The sequence below is a fragment of the Lygodium microphyllum genome, chromosome 10 (assembly GCF_053477565.2).
Source record: "Lygodium microphyllum isolate KBCC chromosome 10, Lygodium_microphyllum_v1.1.10, whole genome shotgun sequence".
Lineage (NCBI taxonomy): Eukaryota > Viridiplantae > Streptophyta > Polypodiopsida > Schizaeales > Lygodiaceae > Lygodium > Lygodium microphyllum.
Window position 1 is genome coordinate 148,257,708 of NC_141144.1, and position 15,478 is coordinate 148,273,185.

Genomic DNA, 15,478 nt, shown 5'->3' on the forward strand with positions numbered 1-15,478 from the left:
ATAAGTCTAATGCTTTCATGCATTCATAGGGTATTTTCACAGCGATATGGATCCATGTCTATACACGAAGAAGGCTTGTAATGATAGCCTTATTGTCTTGGTGCTTTATGTTGATGATATGCTTATTGTTAGGAGTTCTCATGTTGAGTTGGATGCTTTAAAGACTGAGTTTGAGAAGAGCTTTGAGATAAAAGACATGAGGCAAGCTTCACACATGCTTCGTATATGCATTATATGTGCAATTTCTCTAAGAGACTTATCTACTTGTCCCAGAAGGATTATATTCACAAAGTTTTGAGAAATTCCATATGTAGGATGGTAAGCCTATTGGCTATTCTTTATCTTCTCATGTGAAGGTTAGTTAGATCGATTGTCCTTAATCTGATGATGAGAAGGCTGAGATGGCCAAGGTTTCATATGCATCCACAATGGGTAATTAGATGTATGCCATGATAGACACTCATCTTGACATAACATTTGCAGTGGGAGTTGTGGCACATTATATGGCTACACCTAGCAAGTGACATTGGGATGCCATGAAGGGTATCATGAGATACCTTAAAGGCACTAAAAGTATGTGCATTTGCTATGGTAGCTAGGATATATGAGTTGTGGGTTACACTAACTCAAATTATACACGATATGTAGACAATAGGAAGTTCACCTTTGGGTATGTCTATATAGGAGGTGTTATCTCTTGGATGTCTAGGATGCAACAATACACGACCTTATCTACTATCAAGACTACATACATTTTAGCCATTGAGGCTTGCAAGGAGGTCCTATGGTTAGGCCATTTGATTGGAGATCTTGGTTTGACTACTACTTGATCTAGATCCCATTCAGGATTGAATATATCCCTAACAATTGGGAAACATGACAATTTAGTAGCACTCTAAATTAGAAAATTCAAAAGCCTCTCAAAGGGTGTGATATCTTTAATTTGAGTGAGGCCTTGGATCCTTAAAGGGAAATTTCCTTTGCTAGAGGTCCTCCTTGACATCCTTGTACTTCTAGTGGAGCCTAGAGAAGTGGTTGAAAATACATTGGCAAGGACAAGGTCTTTCTTTTCTTTGGTTGACTCTTTGGATGCTATGGAGGTCATCCTTCCTTTTTTTTCAACTTCACTCCTTTGGTAGAAGAAATAGGCAAGGATCTTGACTTCTTAGACATGACAACTCAATATGAATAATAGAGAGAGGTAAAGAAAGCCATGTAAAGAGATCAAGAAGTTGAACTCCACAATAGATATGATACAAGAGGAGCTATGGATGGTCCACGGAGTATGTCAATTGCTTTGTATCAAAGGTCCTCTCTTGAGTGATTGATATGGGGTGGTAGTGTTGAGAAATATGCAATCACACTCCTATGATAGTCTCTTTGTATGGAGTAGTAAGGCGGTAAGGAACATGCAACAGCCTAGAAGAATTGTCATGTATCCCATAAGCACAATAGGAAAAAGTGAAACTATCTTGCAACTATAAAATAATGTACTTGACAATTATTTGATGTGAATGCTATTGTACTTTGCACTTTTAGTCATGTCATTGTGTACTCAAGATCGTGTTTATAAATCCAAGCTAATCTATCTTGGAACCTAATTCATTTGAGAAATACTCTAAGTCATCATGCTTCTTGTCTATGAATTCCAACCACCAAAGATAAACCTTACTCAAGGATCCACATTTCTCAACAGGTAGGGGATCTCATGAGCTATGGTAATATGACATGAGGAGAGGTGGTAGATGATCCAACTTGTGCAGTAGTAGTTGTGTATTAGAGTTATCTTTTGTGAATGAAATAGAGTGCCATGGCAAAGATATACCAATACAGTGTGAGAGGAGCTGGTCATGGATGTAGGCAAATATATACCAATACGGTGTGAGATGAGAGACTATTTCTTCGTCTCCTAGACCTAGGACTAACACCAATCAAATGATGTCTCCGGTCCACTAAGGATCCATGTTTTTGCCTTCCTATATGTAGATGGCTAGGATCATTATCATCATCCAATGTATCTCCATTAGATGCATATGAACTGCTCATCATATAAAAATAATATCCATGCTCACTCTAAATTCATCAATGAAAAAGTTATAATAACAATATCCTTTTTTCTCTCTAGAGTCTCCAACAAAGATACATTTTTAAGCCTTTGGATTAAGTTTCTTATCTAACTTATCAAGCACATAAATATATGCAATACAAGCAAATACTTTCAAGTATGATACATCATGCTTATCGCATGTAAAACATTCTTTAGGGATTACACCATGAACTAAAATTATGGGAGTCCTATTCATGATATACATAGCAATATGGATAGCCTCGTACTAAAAATACTTTGGTATATTCTTTTAGTCCATTGATTCCTGTGTAACTTCTGCAATATGCTTGTTTTTCCTTTTTGTAACCCCATTTTGTTGTGGAGTATAGAGGGAGTATGCTTGTATGTAAATTGTCGCTTTATACCATGAGATTTCAAAAAGTTACTAAACTCATTATAGAGGTATCCTCCCTTTCTATCTAACCTCAAGCACTTAACTTTCAAGCCTATTTATATATCAACAATGGCCTTGAAAGTTCTAAAGTGCTCAAACACCTCACTTTTTTCTTTCATGAAATATGTCTATAGCTTTGTAGAACAATCATCAATGACCATAAAAAATATTTGTATTGCCACCAAGTGACACATTCTATGTAAGCCCCCAAACATCTGTATATACAATATTAAGTACATTCTTGCTTACATTTTTGTCATGTGAAAAAGGTTATCTTACATGCTTCCCAAAGTGACTAGAACTCTAAACCTCGGCAAACCTGTGATAACTAACCCTTAAGATTGCATTGATTTCAGTATTTGTACATTTGCATGCCCAATATGTTTGTGCCATATTTCAATTTTTACAACATAACTTTTTCTTTAGTATACATAGCAAGATTTATAGCAAAAGTTCTAGCATCCAACGTAAATATGCAACCAACTCTACTCCCTTTTGCAATCAATATGTACTTGTTATTAAAGTCTTAAAAAAAAAAGCAACCCTTCATATAAAATCTATCCTGTAGGCCTTGCTTCAAAATATTTGTGATGGATAGCATATGTAATATATCATACAAACACTTCTTCAATATGTGAAATCAGATGGCACAAATATCATCCATCTCTATATAACCCGAACTATATAAATCTTGTATCTCTCTAAGCTATTCACATGGTTAGTCATATGATTATATGCACCTGAATCAATATACTTTACATAATCACTTTTTCCTTTTCTTATAAATAGCACTCATTATATGCTACATGGAAAAAATATGCTCATTTTTTTCATCATTTTGTCTAGAGGATGATGCATAATTTCCTTGCTGCACAACTGACCACTACTACGAAGGTTATCCTTCTCATCATAAAAATCGGTTATAATATGACCTATTCTATTATAGTAATGACAAAAATAGCAAAATAACTAAAATCTCTATTCTACCACTCACCTCTTTCTCTAAAGCTACCCTTTCCTATAGAATACTTGCAATATGCATGTCAGCAAACTATTGATTTAATCTATTTTGCTAGTTACCACTAGTATGTCGTCCTATACCATAGCCTCTTGAAGAGGCCCTGCCATGTCCCCTCCCTAAACTTGAGTAGAATGCTTGGACCTACTCATGACTTCTTTTAGATGATTCATCTTGCATATTGATATTCTCAGTAACCATGAGAGACACCAACTCATCAAAATTTGGAAATAACTTTCATACCAAACATAGAAATAACAAAAGTTTTCCAAGATTTCTCATTATTTGTGCCACCCAAAGTAGACAAAATCATAATCATCATCATCATTATTAAGGCCACCCAAACTAGACAAAATCAAAATCATCATCATCTGAAATTATATCAATGGATGCCAAGGAATCTGCAATGCTTCTCACCTTTAAGACATCCTCATTTACATACACTTTCCTTTCTTCAAGAGCAAGAGCTGAATATTTTTTGCCTTTTATTTACTAAAAAAATATTTTTAGAGGCGGTCCAACCTGATGTGAACTCTCTACATTTCTCATATACCACAACATAGTGCTATCAATAACTACAGATAACCAAAACATCACTTTTTTATCTTTTGCATTCCATTGTTTCCAAAACTGTAATTCTTTTACAATCAAAGGGTCACTTAGCTTTGGTTTCTTTTCTTCACTTAAAATAAACTTGTAGGAGGAGTTGACAAAGGGTTTGCAATAGTGGGTAGCATTATGGTTTTAAGTTTGCCATGGCAGGTAGCATGAGTAGTTGAGGATTAATTGAAGCAAATAGTGGGCTTCCATTATCATTTGTGACTAGATACTAAGGCGATAGGAAGCTCTACCTAATATCATTTTTGACTAGATACTAGGGAGACATAAAGTTCTACCTAATATCTCTATAACATATTTAGTAAATTATATAATATACTATAGTTAAATATTAGATAAGATTTCAAGAGCAAAGTCCTAACGGATTCATAGCTTCAAGATTTAGGGTATTGGGGTTTGATTAAAGAGTTTATTTTGGGAAGTGGTGGGATTAAAGTTAAAGGGTTTATTTCAGAAAGGGATGGGATTAGGGTTTTGAAAATTTGGGCTTAGGGTTTTACATAACAATAAGAAAATAAAAGTTTTGGGATTATTTTAGAGAGGAGTAGGCTAAGAGTTTGCAATGGCAGATAGCATTAGGATTCAATGTTTTCCATGGTAGGTAGCATGAGTACTTATAGCTTTGAGTGGCATAGAGATCAATTACCATTCTCACTATGTCTTAAGATCTTCAAGAGGTATGAGCCAAGATTTTGATCAATTGAGGAGGTTTCAAATATATCTAGTTATAAAAATGTCATTATAATATATGCCAAAAGTAATAATATATCCATATGAAAGTATTAGATAATATTTCAAGGGAAAAAATCCTAATGGATTCATCACCTAGGGGCTAACACTTTTGGGCTTACAATTTAAGGCTTTGTTTTGAAGAGGGATAACATTAGGGTTTTGGATAGGAAGTATCTTTATGGCTTAGGGTTTAGAGAACCAAAGCCTACAATATTTCTTAAAATGCAATAAAAGTATTTTGAGTTTGTAATGGTCAATAGCATTAGGGTTTAACTTTTGCCATGGTGGGTAACATGAGCAATTAAGTTTTTGAGGGGCATAGTGAGCTTCCATTATTAGAGTTGGATTTTAGGGGCCGACTTGGACTCTCGTTCTTTAAGCATCTAAGGCCGTTTTTGAGCAAAAAAGTGCCCGGGAGGTGTCAAAGACCAAATTTTCATGAAAAATCAAATGGTGACGGGTGGCTGAGCTAGAGTTTTCCTAGACGCATTTCGACGTCAGGAATCCAATGCAAGTCTCCGTTCATCGATTCGGAGGTCATTTGACCCCCCATTTAATCCCTGCAAGGTTTGGCATTATAAAGCAGCTATTGGATTTGGGAGCCAAAATATAATAAAGCTAAATTTCACAGCAAGCTTTTAAATTGAAAATATAAGAAATAGACATAAAATGCTAGGAAGCCATAGCCAAGGTGGCTTGGCAAGAAATGGTATTACCAATATTGGTTGAGAATCAAATGATGAGAGGCTGCAACAAGGTATGCACCCCAAGCTATGGTGGCCAAGAGTATTCACCCTCTTAGTTGGTGGGAGGTTGAGACCTCAAACAAGTAATGTTTGTAAAATGGCAAAAAGATGCTACACATGTTACACCTCCACCTTTTATACTTACCCTAGACTAAGGCATTTATGCTAGGCATTTATGCTTTATTACAAGCCATCCCGGCCTAAAAGAGATTTATCCTCAAAGCTGAAATTGGGACAATTGATGAAGAAAGATTACAAGAATAGCTTGTAAGTGATGAATCCATACTGAATGAAACTCCAAGCTGAAGAAGATCTCATATATCAATGAAGTATAGGTATGAAATTTGAATATACTGCTGGAAATTGTCCAAAACAGGCTATTGCACAAGAATGGCCATAACTTGAAGAAGGAATGTCCAATCATCATGAGATATAGAAATGTAGAGGACAATCCCTAGTATTTAGCCATGCCATAAAAATCCAATTTTGATGACCATAGAGCAATTATTTTTATGACAAAAATTTAATACAACAAGCTGTCCTCTTCAGATATTACTCTATTTCCTGCAAAAGCCATGGAAAAGAATCAAGGTATGATGATGGTTTCCAAGTAGACTCATCCATGGGCAAACCTCTCCATTTAATAATGTACTCCAGCAGCAAACGGTTCCTTAAAACCTTTTCTCTTTTGCCAATAACCTTTTTAGGCTCATAAATGATAAGACCATCTTCATCTATGGGAGGTAGCTCTTTTAAAACCTTTATGGATGGACCCACATATCTCTTAAGTTGGGAAACATGGAAGGTATAATGAATCCTTGTTGAAGAACGCAAATAAAGCTTGTATGCAAGCTCACCAACTCATTTGAGGATTTGATAAGTCCCGTAGTAATGATGAGCCAACTTATTATGACCGCCTTTGAGAGAAGCATACCTAGATTTAGGCACTTTGAGGAATACCCAATCCCCTTCTTCAAACTCCAAAGGTCTCCGCTTTTCATCAGCATAAGCCTTCATAACATCTTGTGCCTTCTGAATGTTTTCCTTGCATTGATGCAAAAGAGCTTCCATTTTCTCAACTTTTGCCTTGGCTTGTAGATTGACGCCTTCATGAAAAAGGGCTGAAGGTATTTGCACTTTGTATCCATAAAGTGCTTCAAATGGTGACATGCCAATGCTCATATGATTAGCATTATTATAACAGAATTCAGCAAGATGTAACCAATGATTCCACAAAGCTTGAGTGTCATGGCAAAAATAATGAAGATAGACTTCCAACCATTTATTGACACGCTCCATTTAGCCATCGGTTTGGGGATGATGTGCAGTCCTAGGAGTCAAAATTGTTCCCATAGAAGTGAATAAACTCCTCCAAAAGCTTCCCATGAACTTAGTATCACGATCGGATACTATCTTCAACGTCATATCATGAAGCTTAAAAACACATTCCATGAATTGTTCAGCCACTTGCTTTGTTGTAAATTGAGCCTTGGTAGGGATAAAATGAGCTGATTTAGCCTTGGTAGGGATAAAATGAACTTAGTATCACGATCGGATACTATCTTCAACGTCATATCATGAAGCTTAAAAACACATTCCATGAATTTTTCAGCCACTTGCTTTGTTGTAAATTGAGCCTTGGTAGGGATAAAATGAGCTAATTTAGTCAACTGGTCCACCACCACATAAATGTTATTCCACCCATGCTTTGTTGAAGGTAAGCCCACAATAAAATCCATTGTAATATCAGTCCACTTGCCTTGAGGAATAGGAAATGGCTGAAGTAAACCACTGGGTAGAAGAGATGAATCTTTATTTTGTTGACACAGAAGACATTGCATAACATAATCCTTAACATCCCTCCAAATGCCCTTCCAATAGAAACTCTTATGGATATTGTCAAATGTTTTGAACAACCCATGGTGTCCCGCTAAGGGTGAAGAGTGCATCTCATGCAAGATATGGTCTTTGAAAGAAGATTGCGGTGTCAAGAATACTCTACCGCGATACCATGAAAGACTATCGTGCCATTTGAAATTTGGATACTCTTCTCCTTTGCCTTGCTGAAATTCCTTCATTATCTTTGATGCTTGCTCATCAAGCAAATACTCCTCTTGGATATCATGGATCCAATCCTTATGCACAGTTGAAATAGTAGAAATGGAACATGCCCACATTCTTGATAAGGCATCTGCCACCACATTGTCTTTTCCAACCATATAAGATATTTCAAAGTCATATCCTTAAAGAGTAGCTAACCATCTTCATTGCTTGGGAGATAAATTTGGTTGTGAAAGAAAATATTTCAGCACACGATGATCGCTTTTGACCTTGAAATGGCTACCATAAATGTAATGATGCCACTTTTTGATAGCATGAAATATTGCTAACATCTCTTGCTCATAAACATGTAATTGACGCTCCTTGTCATCAAGCTTTCGGCTCTCATAAGCTATGACTCCATGATCTTGACATAAAACAGTCCCAATTTCTCTTCCACTAGCATCCACACATATGATAAACTCCTTAGAGAAATCCGGATATACAAGGATGGGTGCTGAAATTAGAAGAGATTTCAACTCATTGAAACTTTGATCGACAATGGAGTCCCAAAAGAAAGCTTCCTTTTTGAGCCTATCTGTCAATGGAGCCGCCACATGAGCATAATTCTTGATGAACCTTCTATAGAAGAATGACAACCTAAGGAATCCTCTCAAAGAGGTTGCATTTGTAGGAGTAGGCCATTATTTAACACATTTTACCTTATTGGGGTTCACTTTAATCCCTTGTTCTCCCACAACATGACCTAAGTATTCAACTTCATCTTCCATGAAAAAACACTTCGTCATCTTGGTAAAGAGTGTGTCTTCGTAAAGTGTCAAAGACCTCTCTCATATGCTTCAAATGCTCATCCTTGGATTTACTATAGATTAGGATATCATCAAAGAAAACAAGAACTATTTTGAACAAGAAGGGCTACAATATTTTATTCATAAGGGCTTGAAAAGTAGCAGGTGCATTGGAAAGTCCAAATGGCATAACCAAGAAGTGACATAACCCTCTTTCAGTTCTAAAGGCTGTTTTGAACTCATCTCCTTCCTTCATTCGGATTTGATGATAACCCGAACAAAGATCTATTTTGGTGAAGACCTTTGCATCTTTAAGCTCATCCAAAAGATCATCAATTCGGGGATACCTATTCTTGACCATTGACTTGTTCAAATCCCAATAATCAATACACATGCGAAATGATCCATCCTTCTTTTTGACTAAGAGCACGGGAGAGGCATTGACTTTGCTGAATTAAACTCATTTGCAACAATTTCTTGACTTGACACTCTACTTCTTCCCTTTCAAACTTGGAAAAGCGATAGGGAGGTTTGTTGATGGGTTTTGTATTGGGCAACAAGTCAATAGGATGGTCAACCTCTCGCTTTGGAGGTAAAGATGATGGTGGCTGAAATAAATCCTTGTACTCCTCCAATAGCTCTTCTAATCTTGGATCCCTTTCCTTTGAAGAAGAAGATGGCTGATTTGTTGATTGTCCTTCATCTACTTTCACAAGCAAAAGAGTGAAGATGCACGACTTTGCATTGATTTCTTTTCGCAATTTCTTCATGGAGTGAGAGCAGAATTTTGATGCCGAGAAGTGCTTAAAAATAGCTAAAAATTACGAATATCAAGGGAAAAATATTCAACGTCGAAGGCGGCGGCTCAGTCTAGGACGATTTTAAGCGTCAAAGTACTTTGAAGGTGCCCGTGCGATACTTCCGGATTTTTAGTAAATTTTCCATGTGCCTGTGCGAGTCAAGGAAGTTGCCGGTCAGTCCAGGATGCCGAGACGGACGCCCAGGATTTTTCAGATCGCAAAACAAACACCGGACGTGGGAGGTGCCAAAATTTGGCCAAATTTGAAGAGGCATGAATCAAGTGGCTAGTGGGGGGTGCCTCTTGGGACCCCCAACCCCCAAAAAACAATGAAAAGGAGGAGGGCGTCGTGTAGAATCGGCACGCGTAGAAAAAACGCCCCCCCTCCCCCCCCCCCCCCCCCCCATGGATGAGAATTATGGCTGAAAGTAAGCCATATTAATGATGAGACAAGGTTGATCCACTATTCCTTCGCTCCGTATTGCCTTCTCTCGCACGTCCAATGGCGGGCTATAAAGAGAGAACAGAGATCAGTCTTTCTCTCTCCTCTCTCTCTCTCCTCTAAGGGCAGATTCATGTGCTGAAGAAGAAGAAGAAGAATGGATGACGAATGCTTGTCCAATGAAGACCGGATTGCTCCGTGGTTCAAGAGGAATGAAGATTGCTGATTGTGGGTCGTCATGAGCATTAATGGCTGCTGGAAATCAGTCCCGAGACATGGCAAATAAAAACCCGCAACCCGCAAAGAACGATAATTTCATTTTTACAAAGGAAATTGAAGTTTTATGCAATTTGCTTCATGAATACTTGTTCCCATGGGATGATTATGCGTTATGTTGTTGTTTTGTTGTTTGCTATGAGTTTGATCAGTTTATGCTCAGAAAATTAGAAAATCATAAGTGTTGTGACTGAAATTAATGGTGTAAAACCCGTAAAACACGCGAAATAGGGAGAAATTGGGTGTTTTTGATATATAAATGGAAAATATAATTAGACACACCAACTAAATTTGTGTTTTTACTGCAAATGAACCTAAGGGCCACAGTCCATAACTCATTTTGCATTTTTAGTTATTTAATATTGCAAAAAATACAAGAAAAATAGGGAAAATGGGTAAAAATAAGGGAAAAATAGGTTTTGAGTGTGCGAAAAATACTAAAAAATAAGATTCATGTTTGTGTATATATGGGGGGTCTAAAGTATGAGGTTTAGCCTCAGTTCAGCCCTACCTTTATGTTTTAGTGAGTTTTTATTGCTTTTCATACAACAAAAAACATGGAAAACATTACCCTAAACCTATGCATCGTGCACAATCTAAACGGCGAGGGGGTAAAGAGAATGAGAGTGGTGTTTAAGTGCTGAGAGGAAGAAAAGGCTGATTTTTTTCATCTATGCATATCATATAGATCGATCGTTAATTTAAAATAAGGATCTAGTAGCACGAGTTCTCCTCGGTGCTAGGTTCGTGCAACGTAGCAATTACGCGTCAGAGAAATTCATTGAAAGAATGCTTTTGCACTAAGCACAATGCTGATTTTTCTTTGTTTGAGCACATGGACATTCAAAATTTGCATGAAGCATAAAATGATAAATGGTATCAGACAATACCTCCTGGATGCATAGCACCTGTATTCTCTAGATCGTGACCAACGTTGAGTGAGTAAGGTTGTCCCAAGCTGTGGGCTAGGCGTTGGGTCTAAGGGGAAAGTAAAGTGAGGTATGGTACATCCTGGAACGAAATAATTGGTACCTTGAGAGAACTATGTGCGAAATGTGATATATGTTTAGTGACGCATCGAGGGGCCAATCCCCAAGATGTAGGAGAGTCGCAGTGAGGTAGCAGCAGTCAGCCGTGGGAGGACCTCCTATGTTTGTACTTCGTGCTATTTGGCAATGTGTTGGGACTCCCTCTGAGGAGTGTTAATTGGGTTAGAGTTGGACTACGAGACATGATATAAACACAAGATGTTTAGGAAGGCAATGTATGATGTATGTGTCATCAACGCTCCTGGCCGCGAGGCCGTGGGGTTGTTGAGTGCATGATAGAGGTCTGGCTAGTGCATGAGCCACTGCCGGCCTGTTTTAGGTCCCATCATGGAGATAAGTTCTATTTGTTTGTGGTCTATGCCTTTCAACTCTATGTGCTATCCTTGACAATTAAATTCCATTAGCATTTTGTCCAAGTCCAAGGTAAATTTACCAAGTGTTTTCAGCCAATTACAACCAATGACAATGTCAATAGGCCCCATATCCAAAGTGATCAAATCCACTTTTATTGTGCAAGAGGGCGATAACTCAATTGAGGTAGATGGACACACTTCTTTACTAGACTCATATGCACCATTGGCAACTTGTATCCACAAGGAAGAATCCATATCAATGGGTAGCAACTTCAGCCCGTTCAAAGATTTGGTGTTGACGAAGCTATGAGTGCTACCCGTATCCACTAGAATATGTGAAACCTTGCTATTAATGAAACCTTTGAGTCTAATTGTATTTTCCCCTTTGTAGCCAGTCCATGCATCATGTGAGATGGTATACAAGGAAACATAAGAATCATGTTTACCACCTGGATCAAAAGGAAATCCATCCATGGGATCATAGAATTCTTTGTTGGTGGCATGCTCCTCGTCATGAATCTCTTCAACCATTGGGTATGCATCAACATGTAGTAAATTTTCCTCTTGATCTTCTTCTTCTTCAACTTTCACTTCCTAAGTGATCACCATGTTGATTTTTGAGTTCTTAGCTTTACATTTCAGCTTATGATCTTGTAACCACTTCTCTCTACACTTGAAGCATAATCCTTTTGCATGCATTTCCCGAAGTTTGTTGTGAGGAAGGAAGTTGCTATTAGAACTATTTTGGGGCAGTTTTGGAGCATTTTCAGCTCTTGAAAAAGTACTTCTTGGCTCAACCATATTTCTAAAAAATTTCCCTTGTTTTGGTACAAAATGTCCACTCTGTTTAGAGGCATAAATAGTGGAAAATATTGGCACTTTGTTGCTATAACTGTTTGGACTATTATAACCTCTGTTTTCTTGTCTAAAAGAGTCTCTTGATTGGCTGAAAACTTGCCTATACTTTGTAGGTTAATTGGAAACATTTATTGCCCATACTTCTTTGCTGAAAATTTCATGCATCTCTTTTGTACTTCAAAGAATATCTTTCAGCCAATTGTATGGCCTCATGTAATGTTTTTGGTTGTTGAGCTCCTACCTGCGATGATAAGGTAGGGTCAAGACCAAAAATGTATTTGTTCAGCTTAGAAAAATCTGAAATACCTTCAACATACATGGAAAGATTCAAGTAGGCATTGGAATAGTCTCTAACGGACATTCCTCTTTGAGCGTACGTGTACCATCTTTTTTGACATCAATCATCGCTTGCTTGAACTCCTCCCAAGACTCAAAACTTTGCCCAATATTTTGGATGTAACGCCACCAAGTATAGGCATAACCTTTAAGATGAAGGGCCGCAAAATAAATTTTGGCCTCTTCACTTCTAGGGTAAAGGGTGAAGTACAATTAAAGCTTATTGATCCACTCCTCCCATTCTGAAGGTGATGCATTATATCCTTTGAAATTAGCGATATTGATATTCTCTTTATATTCTTTTTCATTGTAAGATGGCTATCCATGAGATTGTTGTCTCCATGAATCTTTATTCCATGAATTTTGTCTAAAAGTAGGTGGCCCAAAACCATGAGATGAGGGTTGTCCATTTGAAACATGCTCTTGGTTTGGGATGTCATGGGCTAATCTTCGCTCATCATGCCTTTCACCTTCATGAACTTGATTGTTGACTGCATTTCCTTTTTGTGCATTTGAGGGCTGATGATAAAAATTCTTGTAGAAGGGGTCATATCCATGATAATCACTATCTCATCGAGTGTTGTCATGTTCCCCTTCATGTCTATGATTATCCTTTGGATTGCTAAACTGAGGCCTTGGGGTATGAATACCATGAATTTGTGAAGGATGATGGTTGCCCTTGACTCTAGATGGCTCTCCCCTTTCAAAGGTGTGCAATACTGGCTGAGACTTTTCTTTGTTTGGATGGGAAGGATTACCAACAAAGGGAATCGCATGGGAGTCTTCAATATTTTGTGGTTCACTTTGTGGTTTGCTTTCGATTTCCTTTATGGCTAAGATGAGCTCTTGGAATAAGAATGTATTGCTTCCTTGGTTTACCTGTGCCATCCCTTGCAACAAACCTTGATTCATATGGGTTAAACCTTCATTCAAAGCCTTCAAATCCTTAGAAAGGCCTTCATTGACATGTCCCAGCTCTTTTGACAGTAGGAGATAATCATTTCATGCATGCTCTTCATGTATGTCATGCTGTCCTTGATGTGTGCTATGAGCAATCCCAATGCTTATTTCTTCATCTACTTGATCAACATTATGGGCTTCAGTTGTGTAATTTTGATCCTCTTGGAAATATTTGACACCATCATTCAATGCCTCAGTAAAATAGGATCTTTCTTCTTATTCTTGGCCATTAGGAAACATTGCTGTAGTAGTAGATAGTTTGTCACTTAACCCCTTGTTTCTCTCTGAATATGGCACCAATCCCAATTCTTAATAGCTCTATGAAAATCTTATTATATGGGTATATACGAGATTTAATAATATCTCAACTTGCAATAAGGTATATAGGTAGAATGAACTCAAACAGTGTATTCCAGATAGCCTGTTTAGGTGCAGTCCACTAGACCCCCTGTTAGTAAATTGGCCATAACTTTTGCTCCCAATGTCAGAATTACAAAATTTTTAATTCAAATTGGAGCTTAGGATCCCCTCTTAAAATCAAGCTATTGAGATTCCAAATTGGATCACGATAGAATTTTCTGTAGTAGGAACTGTGTATCTATCCAGAGAATTCTTGCAATCTGTTAACACCCTGTGGAAACCCTGTTTGACCCTGTAGGAATACCCTGAGTGAAGAAAAACCTTGTAAACCATTGTAGCAACTAGGAGAGGTTATGGGGCACGTGTAGGGATCAAGAATAACCTGTAGATGGGTATATATACATGTTGTTTTATCAATCAAACACCTGTAGGTGTCCTGAAAATAGAAGATGCTATGCCCGTCTTCCAATGGTTCACCAACCACTTATGGAACCCTGATTATTGTTGATCAATGCTGTACTTGGGCCATACTTTGATGATAAAAATGTACGTGCACCTAAATTTGAAAATAGCATGGGCTCCGAGACAAGAGGGGTGTGCAAAGTTCCACCTCAAGCCGGGTTGTGCACCCCTTCAGGGTCTTAATCGGGAAGGGAGGGTCACCTCTCTTTTGTCTTCCCGACTCGCCTGGCATCCGCTTTTCCTCACGAGAACCAACATGGCAAGTACATTCTAATGGCTAATCAAACAAGGATGCTATGCATTGAACCGAAAAAGCCTTTGAACTTTTAATGAAATGCAAGTGGGTATTGGAAAATGACTGAATTGAAAGGGCTATGGATAGGGCATTACCCTTTTGCAGTGACTCACTGCTTTTACAACATTCACAGTTACCATTTTCATCATTATTTTAGTCCTATAGCATCAATGCTCAACCATCCAACAAAAATCCAAGTAAAGTAGGCAATGAGTAGCATTTATACAATCAATTGAGCTTCAACGTTTGAATGAGCAGAAAAGAACTCATTAAACAATCATAATCAGTCCTGGGCTGAATTTTACATGCCTTCAATAGGAATTAAGAGGTTCTACTATGCTTAATCTCTCTTATGAACAATAGGATTGGTTCAGCAATTGGATAAAAGAGAGATTAAGCTGAAAGTACTAGAATTACCTCTTTAATGCTGATGGAAAGTAGTGGATGAATCCAATCAATCAACCTTCAGCATAAAACCCCATAAATAGACCAAGATTTAAATCAATAAGACCAATCTTCAAGAAGAATTTGTCCAATATGATTGCTCCCAAGTAATCTTCACAGCTCTTGATCAATAAGATTGCTCCAATGCAATCAAAAGAAGTCAATGACTTGATTGAAATCGACAATAGCTTGTTGGAGAATATCCTTTGAGCTTTGATACGTGTAATTTCTCAATAAATTCTTGGATTCCCCATGAATTTTCAGACATTGCCATGTACAAGGTCTGAAGATGCTTTCAAACTTTAAGAATTCCTTCAATGTAAACCAAATCATTGAAGAATACCTTCAATTGAACCTTCCCGGGTTTTAGACAACAAAAG